Below are 19,772 nucleotides of genomic sequence, written 5' to 3' on the forward strand. Positions count from 1 at the left end.
ATTTAATTATGAAAATATACAAGGAGAATTGAGGAAAATTATTTCCGCGAATTATGTACGGAATGCCTAGCGGACTTAGCGGAAACTGACTGAAACGAAGCGAGGAAAGTATCTCGGGCCGCAAAAGGCTATTCGTTTATCGCATTCCGTTCCTACGTTCCTGAAGCGCGGAAAATGGATTTTCAAATAACTTCTAACATGCTGAAAACGAGAATAAATGCGACGTCTGCATTCGGATTGCAAACGGAGTGGATAACCGGGAGAGACGAAGGCACTCCTCGCGAAATATTCGAGGGAACGGTATTCCCTTTGCGCGATAGTTTGCCCGCAGGATTACATATATGTTCGATGAATTTCAGAACCATCGAATGTCTGCAAATGCGCCGTTCATGTTCACATACAACTATAGTTACCGTTCATTGGAGGCTTAATGCTCGGAAACTCGACGCGATTATTATCTTTGCGGATCCTATGCTTCCAATCGAATAAGGATGGGATTAGTTCGAAATAACTAACAAATACTTTCCGCAGAGTCTAAGATTTTACACAATGGCTGAATCGAAAAGGGATTAATCTTTGAAAAAGTAAAAGATAATTGCAAGAAAAATTTCGAAAATGAGGGTCTTAATTAACTAAAATCATGGGAAAATTATATAAATAATTTGTCGCAATAATTTGATGCATTAATATTAGAGTAACGGTTTAGATGTAATTTCAACTTGGAAATCAACAGAATTTTAGAATATATCCTGAGATTTGACGTTAAAAATTAGGAAGTCACTAATAGTGATTTTGCATGGTACTATTACCATTATAAAGAAATTACCCTTACATCTATCGAGCACAATGAGCGTTATGTCGATTAACGTGAAACTCACCCTTACTCGCGTGAACGTTAAATTACGCGCAGATAACCGGGGGAGGCCGCAATTACTCGGTTAGAATTATGAATAGAAGCGGGGCCATGTCGAACAAACGCGACGAAGATCGATTCGGATCGATTGAACTCCGAGAGATGCACCGACGATAATATCAACGAGAAACGAGCCCGTATCTGATTCGACCGATAATTATGCTCGAGCAAGATCGTGAATAAGGTATTCGCACAGATGTACTCGGGCTTAAACCGCAAACGACATTAACATGATCCATTATGAGCGTGTGAAACATTTTCATGTTTCGCGAACGTAACTCGCTCGGGAACACTGTTCGCCGAGCTAAATAATTCACGAATAGTACAATTAGAGAGAGAGAGAGAGAGAGAGAGAGAGAGAGAGAGAGAGAGAGAGAGAGAGAGAGAAGTGAAATCAATTATGTTCGCTCTATGTGGTGACGCTTTATTATAATTCGCGTAATTACGTGCGACGACACGGGTAATTTCGCACGAAACGATGTTTGCAAACTTATGTTTTGCCGCTAAATTCCTTTATCGAGAGAATCAAGTTTCCTTTAGAAACAAGATCGAGAGTGGGTATATGCTAAGAATTTCGATATTATAAGCATGTAATGTAAAGGATCATGTATGAGCTTTATAAAAAATAAAGGGCAGCGTATACGTTTTCTTTTCTTTAAAAGAAATATTATAACAGTTTTTATAATATTAAAATATACAGGGTCTTCAAAAAGTCCGGAAACGCTAAAATATTTCGAAAACGATCAACTATAATGAAAAATATGTAAAATACAAAGTTGTAGGACTAAATAAAATGTACCTAATAGTGATAAGAATTTAACTTTGATTGGAGTACGCAAGGTCATATGAAGGTCAAGTTGACTTTTTTAAATGGAACCCCCATTTTTCATTACATTTTCTTATAACTTATTTCGACAGCTTTCCAAAATACTATAATAAAGTACTTTTTCATTGAGTAAATCAATTTATAATTGTTTCTAGGAAAAAATATGTAAATGTTAATTGCAAATTACATATTTTTTCTTATAAACAATTATGTGTTTTCTTTACACCAATTGATTTCTCTCATTATTTTGTACATAAAAGTATTAAGGTAAGATAATCGAAAAATGAATATTTTACTAGATATTTTGTGGTTTATGTAAAATTAAGAAATTATTTCAAATTATTTCTTATAACTCGAAAAGTACTCAATGAAAAAATACTTTTGAAGACCCTGTATATATGTATTAGATAAAAAAATCCACTGTTTTATATTACTATATTATATTAAATTTTTTGATTGATACACAGGATTCTCTGGATCCTCCTTCAAGACAAGTAACTTTAAGTGTTATTCGAGTTTTATTATGCAAATCTGCTTATATGCCGAAACGCTAAAGCATTTTTACTTTCTTACAGGAAATAAGTCGAATTTAAATGGAGATTTTGCGCGCGGAACGACCCGTTTTATGTCTTATTTTATGAAAAATCGCCCTGTCGAGCCTCGCGCGGTTACTTAAAAGAGAACTGAATCGAATAAAATCGCCTTTTGTATAACTGCTGCATAAAATAACATTACAAAGGCAACATGCGCTCGATATAATTTGCATACGTATAATAATTCGCTGTCGTACTTTTCGACGCGTTGTAATTTTCTTCCAACGTTATTTCGCCGTCATATCATCGCATTTGAATGTAAACAGCCCATTATTAATCCATCAAATATTAATCGAACTCGAGTCGCTTCGACACGTGTACCTCACCTTTACATAGTCAGAGGTAAACGTTTACGCGTACGGCTTTACGGCCGTTAAAGCTTCGACTTTAAGCAACACACCAAGTTCCCCCGAGGTCGCCGAGACCTTGACACGTTACAGTTAGAGACACTGTTAGCAGTATTGCGGTGTGTCGCAGTTATAACTTACTCCGGGCTACAACAACGCGGCCCGTAACCGGAGGCGTCGCGTATCGTTTATTCGGACTATAAGCCCAAGTTAAATTAGTTTTGTCGTCAGAAATTAATCACGGCGATATAAAGCCGCGTAGTAGCCTCAACATTATCACCGCTTAAATAATTCCGCTTTCATTTCGCGCAATTCCATCCGCGCAATTCCGAATAAAGTATATTACGCTTATGAAATTCAACGAGGGGGAGAGAAAAGTCGTCCATCGGTTAAAATGTTTTCGAGTTAATTCGCTAAAATCCGTCATTGTGTATAAACTCGTTATATCTGTACAATATACAGGGTGTCTGATTTTTTTGTTGCAATCCCGAAGTGTGAAGGTAGATCGGCTCAAGTTAAGAAGGAAGGTCCTCTACTGTTTTGCGATATTCGCAATAATTAACGAAAAATTAATTAAAGAAGATCAGCCAATCCGCGCGTCACGAAGCGGTGGGCGGAGCTTACTCACTAAACGTAACGCTGAAACGCTGCGCGCAGTCATATTTTGGAGCCCCCTCCCCCACTGCTTCGTCACGCGCGGATTGGCTGATCTTCTTTAATTAATTTTTCGTTAATTATTGCGAATATCGCAAAACAGTAGAGGACCTTCCTTCTTAATTTGAGCCAATCTACCTTCACACTTCGAGATTGCAAAAAGTTATCAGACACCCTGTATATTATTATTGTCTTCGAGAATCTATTTATTTTAAACTATGTGCATTTCTCTCTCTCTCTCTCTCTCTCTCTCTCTCTCTTTACACAATAAACTGCTATTATAATCTCATTTCGCGATCTTTTAATTTTAATCAATAATTTTGAGGCTCTTGTTCAAATACGAAATGCAAAATGAAAAGACTGAATTGAATATCGAGAATAAACAAAAAAATTAATTTTCTCCTTTCGATTGAACCCACTGACCCGCTACTTCTACGCTTACAAAAGAAAAATGCAATTCCCGGAGCGACACCCTTTAACCGACTTTTCGCCCTTCTTTCTCCACGATTTCTCCACGTTTCTTCGTCACTCTGCACCCCATTTTAGCCTCGGCACGATTCGTTATTTGACTTTCGTCGTCTTCGATAAGTTGCGGCAGACTTGTATTCTCCCATAGAGTTAATGTAGCAGCTTTCCATTAAAGCTTAACCCTTAACTTTCCTTTTCTATACATACTTTTAATGAAATTCTTCAACGAGCTTAATTCAATGTCACGTGAAAGACAAAGAAATTGTTGAACTTCTCATTTCTCCGGGATAATGCTTGGAGCTAATTTTATGGTTATACAAAGGTTGCTTGACAGAGTTTGCGTAAAATAATCTCGCTGTTGCGTAAAGATTAAATCTTTTTTCTCGACAAATAACATTTTTCATTAAATATGCTTGTAAAATGTAACGTTTGCTTTGCATCTTATTTATGCATCTCGACAATAGTGTTTACAGTTGCAGACTCCGAGGGACAGACCGAGGGGATACAATGTATACTTGTTTTCTCTCCTCCTTCGGGGATACATGCTCCCTATACCTTTTCATATTACTGTAGTAATTGTAGAGATACAAATGCGAGACAAAGCGTCGCGTGACTGTAGGTTGATTTGCGAGCAGCTTCCGACTCTGTTGCACCAAGTCGTATCGCGAATGGGAGCAACAGGCGATCGTCAACGACCTCGTCTTTCGCAGTCTCAGGAGTACAAATGCAGGAGTGGCACATCGATCATGCGCCGCTCTGAACTGTATTCACCGCCTATGTAATTTAGCGTAATGCACCGTCAACAATCGAAGGTATACACGAGCGAATGATCGATTATCCGCAGTATCGAGAAATCGAATGATTCAATCTCTCTTGTTAAATAAAATATACAGGGTGTTTCTTAATAAGTGCGAAAAATTTTAGGAGATGATTCTTTGTCGAAAATTAAGGGGGGTTTTTCATATAAATATTAAAAAGTTCTAATAAAAAATTGAATAGAGATTGCTAGTTTCATCCCCTTATCCCTTATAAGACGGGAGGCTGAAAAAAATATTAATAAATAATCTTTTTACTAGTAGAAAATATCCACCTAATTTCATTTCTTTAACTTGTTCCAAATTTGAGAAAAAAATAAAAATCTAATTTTTACCCCCATTTTTAGAGGAATGTAACTCCACAAGAAGGGATGTAGGAGTATATGTTTATATGAAAAACCCCCCTTAATTTTTGACAAAGAATCATCTTCTAAAATTTTTCGTACTCTAGTTTATAACAATTGGATATATATGCAAAGTACACGCATTATAAAAATACATTACAAAGCAATTTATTGCAGTTAGAGGTAATTCACCTGTGATTTTCTTATATCTTCAAATATCACAGGTGAATTACCTCTAACTGCAATAAATTGCCTTGTAATGTATTTTTATAATGCGTGTACTTTGCATATATGTCCAATTGTCATAAACTAGAGAGTTATATATAGAATTAAACTAACTTTCTGAGCATGTCGCAGACGCGCGATTCGTCTACGTACACTTATTATGATAGATTTACAATGCAAAACGGGCAATTCACACGAGCGAACTGGAACGAATAAATATTCAGCGAATATTTAGATCCCTCGAAACTGTATCCATTATGAGTACAAAAAAATCTCCTTCTATTTATTTGCGCAAACAAAAACATTGGCGTAAAGTACATTTTTTTCCGTATCTGCAGCCGCGTTGGAAATTGAATTCAAACGCCGGAATTACACCGGTTAAATCCGTATACAACGTTATACCTTCGGGGCAAAAAATTCAATGAATTATCTCGTAATTTTTGCGCAACTCTGTGCACCGGCCGGTATAAAAGCTTCAATAGTCGCTAACTGGGCAGTTTTCGTACTAACCCATCATGTCTATACATATACATGTCTATGATATATATGTATGTGTATATATTTGTCATGTAATATAACAGTAAAAGAGAAAAAAAATAATAGAATGAAGTAAAAAATAAAAGGGTAAGCTATTGAAATCAATAGCAATGATGAATATAACTATCTAGCATGTGTAAGTGTTACATCTAATAATGCTAAATAAGGATTATACGAGATAAATTATCGAATGCTCTCTTAGGTATTGGTGCTATCGCTTCTTAATTTTGTCCCTCCTTTCACTACAAATAATATACGTACATATTTAGGCTCGGTATATTTTAAAAAGACATCTGGGGGAGAAGATATGCTCGATAAATATCGAAGTATTTATAAGTCCTGTATATATTACGGATGTTTTTGACGTATATGATGGATCCGCCAATCACTCTGGACGACCTATGGCTTAATGGTCTCTCGAAATCTACAGGTCGCCTGTTGCTCCGTTCCTCCAGGTCGCTAGTTATTGGCCAGAGACCGGTCCAGATTTCTCGCTAACCAGCAAATAACTCGTCTATTGTTACTTTTTCGTCCCCCTCCCCTTTCCCCGGAAGTCTCCCTTTTTCGATCATTTATTCCCGGCCTCTATATCGCTTCAGTCCGTTTACATTCGCTCGCTTCTTCGCCTGCTGCTCGTCCCTGCTGCACTTTCGCGACGATCAATACTCACCTGCACCCTGGAGGAGATAGAGGCGTGGGTGCAGTTCATGGCACTGCGTGTTCCGCGAATGGCAGACGAGAGACCTCGCCAACTTGGACGACTAAATCATTTTTGTCTCTACATGACAGATAGCGGTCACATAAATCCCGGGCCGCCTGAAACTACATAATTATGACACGGGCCACGATTGATGTAATCGAAACACTGAGATGTGACTGGACGATATTCCCCAACGGTATCACTGATGACCGAGTTAACTTCATCGTACGCGATATTTATCGTATATTGAATAAACTGCCATTCTTTAGCAATATTTTTATATGACAATTATAAAAGTTTAACGTTGCAAAAACGTTACAGGTGTCGTATTGTCGTTATTCTCGTACCGCGCGTTGCTCATATCTCTTTGTGGAAAAATATTTCAACATTTCAAGCTCGCACGTGTGCGAAACGGGAGAAAAGAATTTATGACAGTAATCTCCTTTTCCCGTTGAAATCCATTATTGTAATTCATTACTGTAATTTATATCACTACGTGATATCATAGGCATGGATGAGAGATAAACACTGACATTTGAGCGGAAAAGCTTCAACGAAATTTCTCACTTTTTTTACTCAATGCTTCTTATTTTCAATCGCACTTTTTTCACCGCAGCATCAGTTAATTGGGAATGCATATTCGCAATTATTGCGAATACATATTCGTCTTGTATATTTATGTCAAAAGCGAGACAGAATATTTGCGCAGCGATATTGTTTTCCCAAATAAGCTGAATCGTAATTGCGAACACACAATGGACCATTTGTCCCTATACAATTCGGATAATTGGTCATTTAGGCGATTGTATCGATTACACAATTATCCATTTATGCTTTAGCCACTAATTTGGGCAAATTGAATCGAATTTTCCCCGCGATATCGTTTGGAATTTATTTTCGCGGTGAAAAGATATTTTTCTGGAGTAATATTTCTCTCGAAGCTTTTATGTAAAACCGGCGCTGGACGCAGAAAAAAATTGTTCCACGGCGGCGTTTCCGTCCGGGAGATATGAGAGCGCGGTCATACCTATGTGTCACACGGTACATAAAACATCTTATCCTCGTGTCGCGGCTGTTCGAGACATGTACCGGGCATTTTATAACAGTAATTTATCATAAAGTTCGAAAATAGCACACACTGGACGCGCCTACCAGCGAATTATAAAGACTGTCGCTCGTCACGCATCGTACGCAAAGGGGATGAATCTTTTGAATATAAATCATCGAGTCCTTTAAGCGTGAAACATGAGGTCATCTGTAAAGAGAGCGATTTTGCAAATGTAAAAGTCCAAAAATTAGAAACACGTTTCATTAAAAACATAAATTGTACAATTGAGTAATTAAATTTTATAAACACAAATCGAGTTATCATGTGGCTTTTCGGTAGATTTCTTAAAAACGGATATTTTCGGGTATCATCTATAATATTTATATTAAAAAAAAAAACAATAATTTGGAAAAATTTCCGACTGTGATAAAATTTTGGCGATAGGAGAAATTTATTTGAAAAATGTCTAAAAATCCCCTGGAAAGCAATTTTGGGCTTGTACGGCCTATCGATCATTTCACTAAATTCGAAACACGAAGGCATACGATATTTATAAATTGAATTCGCACTTGTACGTGCTAAATTAAACGTGTAACAAAGTTAAATTTCAGAACAAATCGATGCGCGCGCAGCCCCTTAACTCGCTTTAATTTCCTTTTGCATTATTTTTATGCGAATACTATTTTCCCTTTGGCTCAAGCGAGTGTTCCGGATACGAGAGGAACGATAATGAGGTGAAATTGGAATGAAATAACGTTAATTTATATTATTTTAGAAACTCACGTTTGAGTAGTAATGTTTTTAAAGGGACGTCACATTCCATTTACGTGTTCATTTATTTGCGTACCGAGTGCAAACTTATAGTTTTCCGCAAAGACCTACGTCAGGACTGAACTTGATAAACTTTATACGAGTAGTCCGATCCATTGGAATACATAAGTGCGTATTAAAAGCGGAGATATATTTCAGAAACTTTACTTTGCGAGACGTAGTGCACATGTCGCGTAAACTGAGTCTGACATGCGTAAACGGCCATAATCACGGATCGATGATGCGCTTATATTTTCTTTTCCGTCTTTTTCACGTTACACCAAGCATTTTATAAATATCTGTCGGCTAGAGAGATTGTTTATCATAGTCCATGGATATCGCCTCGTCGTTATTAATAGTAATATTTTCTACGTACACAACGAATGGTAGAATAAAGAACGGGTGACTCGCCGTGGGATAATAAAAGAATAATAAAAGCCGTTAAGTGATAAAAACGACGGTATCTTGCGGATTATGTAATTTTCAAAGTATCTTGAAACACGTTCGTTAAAAGTACATTATCCGCACCGCTAAGCAATATGTATCATCCGATGCCTTAGCAGCTGAATTTAATGTGCTACATGTCTCTGTAGAATACATGCTCGTTTCCGTTACATAATTTTCCGTCATAATTCTCTCGTGATTTAGGAAGTGTTCATACTTGTACTATTTTTCCTAATATATTATTTTAGCTGTTTTTTTTTATATTTTTGCCGAATAATTGAAAAAACTGAAATGTATGCAGATTGGATTTTTTTAATTGAAGTCGAAGAAGCTCAATTTAAAAGCTTCATGGTACCTTATTTCACAAAATAATTATTAATATTAAATAGTAATTTTCAATTTCAAGATAACAATAATATTTTCTTTATTTATTTATTTTTGCAGGTATTATGTTTGTATCACAATTTAAGTTATCACTAGTCTATGTTGAATATATTAATAATCCGCAAGGAAACAATAATCTCCGATAATATTCCGAGCATTGGCATTGGTTACTACTTTCTGCACAGAAAAAAAGAACATTCTTGTTTTGAAAATATCTTTAATTTTAACATTGAAATCTAGAAATGAGATTAGATTGCGTTAATTAAAGAAAAATATAATTGCTTGAATAATTGCTTGCTTGAATGAAGCCATTTTATACAGGATGTATCTGAAATGATGCACTAAACTTTAGGAGCGTATTCTAGAGGTCAAAATAAGACTTTTTTTTCTTATGAACATGAGTCCGTAAATGAACCCCCCTCCGAGCTAAAATTCGAAAATGTGTGAAATTGACCAAACACCCGCAACGCAAATTTATTTATCTCTCAAGAGAGGGTGATAGGTAACGTCAAAACTAAGGTCAAATAATAAGGCAATCCATAATACAGCCAATTTTCAATTTTTTCCCCAAACATTAGGGGCCTCTAGCTCGGAAGGGGGTTCATTTGCGGACCCATGTTCATAGGAAAAAAAAGTCTTATTTTGACCTCTAGAATACGCTCCTAAAGTTTAGTGCATCATTTCAGATACACCCTGTATAGTTCAATCAAGAAAAATATATTCTTAAGATTTAATTTTCTTGAGTGGAAAGGAAACAATGTTAAATAGGAAATAACATTTTTAAATCAAAGATTGCAATTTTCTTAAAGTGGAATTAAATAGTTATAGATTCTTGAGATGACAATTACAATATTGAAATAAGACTATATTGTTAAAATTTAAAATTATTAAATTCTTCTAAGAAGATTATAGATTGTTGCGTATATACGAAACAATGGACGCGTTAACTTAAGTATATAAGTTTTGATTTGACACTTAGTTTTTTTCTGTGTGTGCGAAATTTGAGTCATTGTTGGTGGTTTTCAATTTGTAAACGATTGATAGAACAGTTTTAGGATCAGTATATCACGTCATCTTTCAGTACTTCGCTTCCCGCATTTTCCGATCCGTCCTGATAAAACGGAAGTGCCAACTCTGGTCGACCTATTTTTACGGATGGATACGAGGGAAATACACGTTATTCACGAAGACACGTATTCTTTGGAGCGTGAATAACTTCCTATGTATGCACGATGTTTATATAAATATTAAATTGAAGATACAATATTTTCTAAGAGAGCAAGAAAAAGAGAGAGAGAGTAACGTTTACGCGCCATTGAAGTATTACACATCAAGATCGATCGCCCTGACAAAAGTGACGTCTCGTATCTATTGATAGTACTCCCGATGGATCGAACACAACATGTGTGAGGAAAACTTCGGATATATTTTGCATTGCAAATAGTGCGCATTGTGCACCGGGATAAAACGTTGAAATATTCGAGCACACGCTTGGTCGAACGATGTGATGCGTCCGACAATGATTTATGACTTATTAGATCGTGAAATTAACGTTTGCGTAAGTTAGAGTAACGTTTCATAAATTACGCAGCATAAAAAATAGACGATATCCGACGCATCTCCGACGTGATTAATAATCGTAATTGATGTTTCGGCAATTGCTATACGATTTCGCATTAAATTATCGCGCAAATAAGGATCGATGTGTTGCGTTTTCATATTTTCATCGTACATTATTTCATTCAATCATTGCGGTCGAACAATGTTGAAGCTTTTTCTAGATACAAGCAATATCAGTTTCCGTCTTGATTAATGCCGATTGAAAATCTCGGAAGGGATCACCGACATTGCAATTCATTTCGTGTTTGCCCCGGTTGGCTCTTGTTCTTTTCACAGTGAAACGCTAACGGAATAACTCCTGCAACGCTTCCGTCTGCTCTTTGTTATTATTTTTTAAAGCCAATCTCCGGCCTCAAGATTTTCAGCCAATACTGCTTTCTTTCGGAGAAAATTATTATCGATTTTCACTTGTTTCGCGCTGACCACGCGCATTTTTCTCCCTTCGCCAACCATAAAGTCGGTCATCCCTGTTACCTTTCGACCGATATTTCTCGAATTTTAACTCTAATGAGCGTTTAATATCGACATTAATTAAAATCTTTTTCTATCTTATTTCTACACAATTATTTTTGCGCGCAAATATCACCTTGTCACAGTTTTTATTTTGAATTCTCATCGTACGAAATGGCTTTAATAAATTTTGCGACTTAATTAAAGTCTACTTTAAATCGAATATGCGTTACTTAGCTTCTTATCTCACTCGAGGATGCTCGACGGAGTGGTTGCGAGACGTTGACGCATAAATCTCTAATGCGACTGAATCTGCGAGCCAACCGGAATTCATTAACTCTTCTCTCGCGGCTGTCTTTAATGATGCACGCGGATGCCCTGATTTCTTTACCGGAACGAAACGGATTATCGATGTTATTTGAATTTTACCGGAGTACGAGCAGCTTTTACAAAGAAAAATTTCGCACAAACGTATTTAACACGTGCACATAAAAGCAGTTATACGATTCAGATTCTAGAACAAGTGTGTTTTTTCATTCCAATAAAAATGAAGACATTCTCATCGATAGTAAAAACGATTGTTTTGCATTGAAAATCTCGCCGATTTTATAAAGTTTATACACACAAAATAAAATTGAAACACACACACACACACACACACACACACACACACACACACACACACACACACACACATATATACAGGGTGTATCTGAAATGATGCACTAAACTTTAGGAGCGTATTCTAGAGGTCAAAATAAGACTTTTTTTTCCTATGAACATGGGTCCGCAAATGAACTCCCCTTCGAGCTAGAGGCCCCTAAAGTTTGGGGAAAAAATTAAAAATTGGCTGTATTTCAGAAAAAAAAAGGTTTTGACGTTACCTATCATCCTCTCTTGAGAGATAAATAAATTGTACGTAAAAAATAAGAAACTTTTGTATCAAACGTTTTTTCTAAAAGTGCCTCTGTCAATCTTAACATTTGAAGTTCATTATTTCATCACAGTTACTTTCAAGGTTAATTTTAAGATTGACAGAGGCACTTACAGAAAAAACGTTTGATACAAAAGTTTCTTATTTTTTCACGTACAATTCGAATCTGTAATAAAAAATACCATGTTCTCCTAAAAAAATTCAACTTCCGATCCGGATGGCGTATTTCCGGTCGGAATCAAAAGTTGAAAATATCACCATTTGATAGAGCGTACCTGATTTACTTAAAAATTGTTCGCGATTTTTTATAAAAGCCATTTATTTTCATTTTAAAAGGGGTGTACGGATGGTCTGGGACACCCGGTATATATGATTGTTCAGAAATATAATAGGAAAGCTGGATTATCGTCTGTATCGAGACCTGCTAGGATCAAGCAAATATCAGTTAGATGCGCGAGAAACTGAGAACCGAAGAAACGAGGTATCCTCGTTGCCGGATTTTCCGACGATATCGACTTGGCAAGTTTCTTCCTACTCACTTTGCTGATCTTTTCTTTCTGTTTTATCGAAGAAACGACAACGGCTTTCTCCTCCTTCCCGCTCTGTACAACCTCATAAATCCCGACAAACATCTCCCATTATCAAGAAACGCTGGACGTCTTCGAGCACGAAGTACACATTGCATGCTCTTTTATGAAAGATCCACTATCTATGTGTATTTCTAGTAAGATGACACGTTGAAAAATGGTTGCTGCGTCTCTTTTAACGATACCCATTTATACGAGTTATCTGCAATACGCGAGCAATGTGCGGAAAGATACAACAATGTGAATTTTTCTGAAGAACAATGCATTTCATGGCACAGAAGATGAACGAATTGGATGCAAAATTCTATTCTAAAAACGAGAAATAAGATTTAAATTTCGAAATACTCGGACTACAACAGATGGTATAAATATTTGATAATCGAATACTTTAAATTTGCACGAGTTTCAGATTTAAATCTATTCGAAATATTCGAGTATCTATAGCGCTGTTTGCAAGGGTTATTCAAATATTCAAAGCTTTGGCAATTTCTCGCGACGCGACACATCGAACGTTTTTATTCAATTTCGTCTGCCGCTCGATTTTTATTTAAATACAATAAGAGGGACAAATTCGATGACAATTTTACAGATGGAGAGAGCCAGCTCGTTCGAGGGAGCATTTTGCTCAAGCGGTCGATCAAGCCACTGAAAATAGTTCGTACATAGTTTGGATTCCTCTAAATTACTGCCCTCGCAAAAGAGAAATCCTTCATTCCTGCATTAGCAAGGAGATAGACTAACAATTTGACTGCGCGAAAGTTAACATTATAATCGACTGTCACCTAATAATTGTTATCTTCGGAAGCTGAAAAATCTGCGCGCGAAGATTATTATAATTTCAAATTATTTTTACTTTTAGATAAAAATTGCAAAATTGTGAGTATTCTGTACAAGCACATTGTTATAAAAAATGAACAATAAGTATGATTTAATATTTATATAAAATATAAGAAAAATTAATATAATTAATATAATATTTATATAAAATATGCAAAAAATTAATATAATATAATTAATATAATATAATATAATATTAATATAATATAATAATTTATAATATTAATATAATATAATAATTTAATATAATATAATTAATATAATATAATTTATAAAAATATGAAAAAAATTGGGATGGACGAAATCCAGCTATATTGTTCGGAGATAATATTGATCGAACTTCTATATCGCGGCGAGTCAATTTTGAGCGCTTAAAGAGATCGCATTTTGAATCTATAAATTTTCGCGAAAGTCTCGCGGACTATTTGCATACGAAACGAGTAGAACGCAATTCCATTTTGTAACAGTTCATGAATAATCTTCAGATCGCCCCACACGATCGAGGCTCATCGCGCTTTTCTAGTTCTAGGTGCTTCATTGATCGAATTTACACTTTTACGATCTACTGCGACGTTGAGAGGAGCGTTTCTTGCGATCTTAATTTGAATCGCGTCGATTATCCGGCGATCTCACGATGATTATAACGTACAAATCAACGTCGTTTAACACGATCAACAATGAATCTTATCCGACTGACTGCGCGAGTTCATTTATATTTCTAAGAGTGATGGGCCACGAGGATTCAACCGATCGCGATTGAATCTTCTTTGATGACTCTTTTGGCAATTTCCGTTTATCCGCAAGTCAAACTAAATCGTTCTCATCTTCCTATTAATGGCGGAATTTGATTTAAATTAAAATGACGAATGCTCCTTCGTCTTTTGTATTTTTTCTACGAGATCTTGATAATAAGTTATAATAGATTTTTTATCTTTGCATGGAGACTTTTTATATAGAAGAGAAAGAAATTTTTTTATTTAGATTCTGTATAAATTTTATACATGTAGATTTTTAAAAATCATAAATGATTTTTAATACTTTCCTTTAACGATACTATTTCACGTGAAAGGTATAAAAGTCATGATGTTACATTCATCAATCAAAAAGGCTTTGTCTGCATTTGCGTTATCCAGTTGTTTGAACTCGTTTGGAAAATGATCCTGAATGATCCTAATCATTTTTACGCTTTCCACACAAACTGTGAACGCGAGCGCAACGGAATAACTTGGAAATAACTTTACATTAATTAAATAACATGGAAATGACTTTTAATTACTATCTCTAATATGAAAGACTCAAGTACTTTTAAACGCGCAAAGAAGATATAATTAGCATCGATAGCGACGATCCTACGTTTTATCGACGCCACTTAATTAACAACGGGTAAATAAAATTGCTTTTCTACACTTTCCTAAAGTGCCTGGAGTGTTTTATGTGATAAGAATAATTGTTGTCTGTGGATCATTTTATTCATTTTTATTCACGGTACATCACTGGAGGCTTTGATAGAAAAAAAAATTTCTTTACGTTGCTTTTTCAAGGCTTATTAAAATTAATATATCCTTTTTTTTAAAATATCTGAAAGTCGCGAATAACGAATGTCTGACAATATCGCATTCTTTTTCACTCGTTCAATTCTGACATGATTTTATATGAACAATCCATTATTCTTTTCTTACAATGCTAAGATATAATAGAATCTATTGTCTTCTATAATTCAGCGACTAAAGTCTTTAATTGTATTGTCGGATGGAGCAAGGATAAGAATTAATACCATGTAATCGTATCACTTTGTTCACGTTATTACGGCATCCTGCTCCCGCAGATTCTATCTTTCTTCGTTTTGTCGAAGTTGTAGCATGCGCTCAGAGACCGGCGCATCGTCAAAAAAATCGATTTAGCTGCCGCAAAGTCTTCTATCTTCCCCGTGGAAGTAGATAAGAGCAGTAGGTAACGTTTCGGAAAGCTGGCGTAGAAACCGCGGATGAATTATTCGAACAGATTTCGTCGAAATGTTGTTCCTGTTTTTCGTGTTCCACTTAATCTATATTCGCGGCGCAATCGTGATAACGCTTTTTTATGCATGCTTTTAAGACGATGAACGTACCTTAGAAAAAATTCGCTGGAATTATTAATATTGGTCATGTTACATTTTTATTGATATGTTTGTATATTATTTATTTATTTCATAATATGTGATATGAACAATACACAATTATATTTCATTGTTGTATTTTTATTATAAAAATCTCGAGAACAATATCTTTTTTATTCTACATTGTTTTTATTCGCATTTTTATTATACACAAAAAATGTAAAATGTTATACAGGGTGTCCCACTTTAAAAAACGCACCTCGATAATTCTTCAACGAAGCATTTTCAGCAAAAATGTTTCAGACAAAAGTTGTATGGTTTCAAGGGGGACATAAGATGGTGTCATTAATTTAACCTTGAATATTTACTTGAAGGTCACGTGAAGGTCACCTTCAATTTTTTAAATGGAACTGCCTACTTTTTATTGCATATTCTTGTAGCTCATCTCGAGAGCTTTCCAAAATACTATAATTAAGTTAGTTTTCATTAAGTACTTTCCGAGTTATGAGGCTTGAAATAATTTCTCAATTTTACATAAACCATAAAATATCTAGTAAAATATTCACTTTTCGATTATCTTAACTTAATACTTTTATGCACAAAATAATGTGAGGATTCAATTGATGTAAAGGAAAAACATAGTTGTTTCTAAGAAAAAATATGTAATTGTTAATTGCAATTTACATATATTTTCTTTGAAACAATTATGTGTTTTCTTTACACCAATTGATTCCTCTCATTATTTTGTGCATAAAAGTATTAAGGTAAGATAATCGGAAAATGAATATTTTACTAGATATTTTATGGTTTATGTAAAATTGAGAAATTATTTCAAGCCTCATAACTCGGACAGTACTTAATGAAAACTAACTTAATTATAGTGTTTTGGAAAGCTCTCGAGATAAGCTACAAGAATATGTAACAAAAAAATAGAGGTTTCTATTTAAAAAATTGAAGGTGACTTTCACGTGGCCTTCAAGTAACTATTCAAGGTCAAATTAATGACACCATCTTATGTCCCCCTTGAAACCATACAACTTTTGTCTGAAACATTTTTGCTGAAAATTTTGCTTCGTTGAAGAATGATCGAAGTGCGTTTTTTAAAATGGGACACTGTATATAATATCCATCTGTAAAATATTTGCGTTAAGCTCATGCGATGGTAACGGAAGCAAAAGTAATATAGGAAATAAAAATAAAAATGCCTAGACTATAGTCGATATCTTGACAATGAAATACGACTGATGCAAAAACTTGTTTCGCGATATGTCGAAATAAAAATGGAGCTACGAGAAGGATTGTAACACTTTTTGCAAATCCAGAAGTATAAATCTCGAAATGTAACTTGTGCAACTTTGATGAATGGAAAATATTTTATAGCCAAAATTCACCGTCAATCTCGCGTATAGAATACATTCAATGCTGTGCAATTGAATAAAATTACACTAAATTGATAAAATTACACTCAAAATGACCGAGTAATAATGATCACAGTAACATTCCGTTTAACTGTCAAGGGCTTTAGATATTTGTTAGTAACTATTATTTTTACATTATCAAATCGCTTTATTTAAATTCGATTTTACAAAACAGCAGCAGACAAAATATGTATAATTTCTTTTCATTAGAGACTCCAACGCACAATATATGTTCGTTGTTTTTCACGAATGTGATTAAATTCTATCTGAACAAGTTAACAAGAAACTTGGAATTTGAGTTCGAGAAACATGCCAGGCAAGAAGACGTATCCTGCGAAGTTGTAAGAGTTCAAGTTGGAGAGGCGTCTTAACCGCGTTTGCGAGATGAAGCCGAGTCCCTTCCTGGTCCCTTCTTCTCGTTAAATTATCTCGGTGTTGCCGTGTTCGCTGCGATAAAATTCGAGGGGAAGCGCTTGCGAAGAAAAATCAATTGATTAAATCCCACATGTGGGATCGGTCAGCTTAACTGGCCATCGGTGTTTAGAATAAAGTGGCCGGATTTAATGAGGATTTACCGTACTGTTGAATTAGCGGACCTAGTGAAGATGAAGTGAGTGGAAAATGGAAAGGACCCTCTTTGTCCTCCTCAAGTAATTCGTCGATACTCTTGAATGGGTTTGCATTAAACGAAACGAAACTATCGGTGGTTTCGGGTCGGCGCACATTTATCGCAATCAGGGACAGTCGAAATAAATTTTACTCAGCGAATAAGAAATTTCATAACATTTTGGGGAAGAAGAGATAAAAGCGCTCATTTTTCTGACAATGAGTAAAAGACACAAAACCGTCCATATTTTTTTGTAGAAATTATTTTTCGATTTTATTCGCGTTTGCCTTGTACTCTATTTCGTAACCATCCATATCCCTATCTTTTCAAACCTTTTTCATTACCGTTTTACGCGGCAAGTAAGGAAAGCAAGTTTACTTTAGTAGATATTAAACGTTTCTTCTTACTCGTATGTTTTCACAGTATTTGCTACAACTTGCAGAACTGTTTTAATTCAGCAAGAAGTATAAACAAATGTTCTGCATTTTTATTTACTACTTTTCCTGAAACAATTCCTGTGATAATTAAAAGCAAAAGCACAAATATTCTTTGTTCACATGATCCAATATTTCTTTTTTTCTAGACATCTAATCAGGACGAGTTATATTAAGACCGAGGCGTTGCTATTTTCACTGTACATGCGAATTGAATAACAAAAATCGTATCTCTCTACAAAGTGGATTCTCTCTCATTTCTCTTTTTCTTCCTTTTTTTTTATTATCTACTTTTTTTATTTTTCAGACTTTTGTTAAAAATACAGTTTTATATAAACGAAAAACATACGAGATATTCCTCTGCGATCTTCATTTTTTATGATAATTTTTTCCAGTAAATTTTCTCTCTCTCTCTCTCTCTATTTATATATTTAACTTTTTTGTAATCTTTTTCAGATTTTGAAATTTTAATGCAATTTTACGTAATTATTCTTAATTATTCATCAGGTGGCAATTTTATGTAATTATTCATAATTATTCATCAAGTATCTTCTTCTCCAAGATTTAATATTATTAAATTTTAGTTTTTTAATATTATTTTATCTTACATTAGATTGTTACGTTTTTTTATATTTAGTATGAAACATCTTCATGCGATAAAAAAAAACATACACAATTCTAGAATTCTTTACATCCCGTAAGAAAATTCCAACTATTTCAATTTAACTTGAAAATAATAACTTCAATTTAACTTGAAAACAACTCGTGCTGGGTATTTCGAAATCTGCACTTTCAACAGCAATCTGAAGCAGCTATTGAAAGGTCGCAATTGTGATTTCGCATATCGTAGATTCTCGTGTGTCACAACTTATTTTCCTCACCGAGTCTTGGCAGCTCGACAAAGAGGCCTCTGTCGAGAACACATAGGTAGCTCAACAGGTAGCTTTGAGAACCTCCGCGCTCCTCTCTCTTCTTCTTTCTTCACCCGGTATTTTTCTACCGTTCTTTCATATTTTACCGTGCTACGCCGGCGAGCTGTCACGCCTACATGCGTAGATTGCTCTTCGAGGTTGATACTTTCCATGCCGCTTCACCCTTTGACATCGAATTTGATGGAATTTTGGCGGCGCATACATCCATAAGCGCGATAAACACGTTTAAATAAACTTGTTCATGCTACTTTATTTATCATACCATCACGATTAGTTTAGATAGCTGAATTTTTATAAGATATCGACCCTAAATGTGTATATTTAAAATAATTTCTCTAAAAACTTTATCTTTGAATAAAAAATTCTTTTTTTTTAAGGAAATCTCTTAAATTTAATAGTGTGAAAAAATGATATATAACTTTTTGTTCTGCGACGTACAATTATATAAGCATTAATTGCTTTCACTACAATTCTTTTCTATTTATTTTCAATTTTCACTAAAATTTTTTTCTATTTATTTTTAATTTAAATTAATATTCTACATTAGTTGCAAATAGATAAAAAAACAAAAGAAACAATATGGCGATAGAGATTATTTATTGCTATATTATTATTAGTTGAATTCATTTAAATACCAAGTTTCAGTCAAAATTGTAACTGTTTTTATAAATATCGAGAAAAAGCTAATTATCATCGCGTTCATTAATGTCGACGGGCGACATTAATTCGTTCGATACACAATTACACGGA

At 34.8% G+C, this 19,772-nt stretch overlaps 1 protein-coding gene across 2 annotated transcripts in view; it reads left to right on the forward strand.

The window, feature by feature from the left end:
• Positions 1–19,772, forward strand: part of LOC145963337 (uncharacterized) — a 92,790-nt gene that overhangs the window by 55,419 nt on the left and 17,599 nt on the right. The gene's annotated exons all lie outside the window — the stretch shown is intronic.

This window comes from Camponotus vicinus, unplaced genomic scaffold (genome assembly GCF_025532165.1).
Source record: "Camponotus vicinus isolate PSW18456_S1 unplaced genomic scaffold, iyCamVici1.0 SCAF_12, whole genome shotgun sequence".
NCBI classification, from domain to species: domain Eukaryota; kingdom Metazoa; phylum Arthropoda; class Insecta; order Hymenoptera; family Formicidae; genus Camponotus; species Camponotus vicinus.